Source organism: Nannospalax galili, unplaced genomic scaffold (genome assembly GCF_000622305.1).
Source record: "Nannospalax galili isolate Female #2095 unplaced genomic scaffold, S.galili_v1.0 scaffold579, whole genome shotgun sequence".
NCBI classification, from domain to species: Eukaryota; Metazoa; Chordata; class Mammalia; order Rodentia; family Spalacidae; genus Nannospalax; species Nannospalax galili.
In genome coordinates this window covers 2,570,467-2,571,526 of record NW_008344599.1, presented here as the reverse complement: position 1 = coordinate 2,571,526, position 1,060 = coordinate 2,570,467, and positions in this window count along the sequence as shown.

Sequence of the window (1,060 nt, the reverse complement as noted above, 5' to 3'; positions counted from 1 at the left end):
TGGATCTGGCCCTTTCCAGATGTCATCAAGGGGGTCCCTCCATTTTACCATGATGGGTGGTATGGGGTGTGTCTGGGCCCAGTGTTGGGCAATGGGGGGCATCAGACCCTCAATATACATTAAGTACATTAAGGGTAAACAAGGCTAATGTTAACTGAATATTTGGAGAATATGTTGCTTTGAGCCTGTCTTTTTAGTTGGTCTTTTAAGGTTTTATGTGACCTTTCCACAATGGCTTGTCCTTGTGAGTTGTATGGGATGCCAGTGTGATGTGATGGGAGATTTTCCAAGCTTCACAAAAATTTTTAAACGAGGAGCTTGTAAATCTGGGCCATTATCTGTCTTTAGTTGTGCAGGGAGGCCCATGATGGCAAAGGATGAGAGCATGTGATTTATTAGATTTTTTGAACTTTCACTAGTTTGGGCAGTAGCCCAAAGGAAGTGGGAGTAAGTGTCTACAGTTACAAATACATATTTTTGTCTATTGAATACAGGGACATGGGTTACATCAACTTGCCAGAGGGCATTAGATTTTAGCCCCAAGGATTGGTGCCCATTTGTTGTATAGCAGGGGTATGTATCATTGATGCACAGGAAGACCAGGTTTTAACAATGCATTTAAGTTATCTGAGGGGAATGTGGGGGAATCTGAGATGGAGCCTTTGTAAATTAATGTGGGTGGCATGGTGGAGGTTCTGGGCGTCTTTTACACTGGCAGAGAATGTTCCAGCGGTGGCTACCTCATCTGCTATGGCATTTCCTTCAGTAAGAGGACCTGGAAGGGAGGAGTGGGACCTGATATGCTGGACAAATAATGGAGCCACTCTCTTTTGTAACAGTGTGGAAATTTTAATTAGCAGAGGTGAGATGGGGTTACAATCTATTTTAATAAAGGAACGGCCTAGCCATGGGAGTAAATTAACAGCATAAATGCTGTCAGAATAAATGTTGAAGGGTTTATTGATTTTATCAAGAGCCATATAGATAGCAAAGAGCTCTTTAAACTGTGGGGATTTATCAGATAGAGGCTGAAAGTATATTATAGGTGGATCATCAGGAG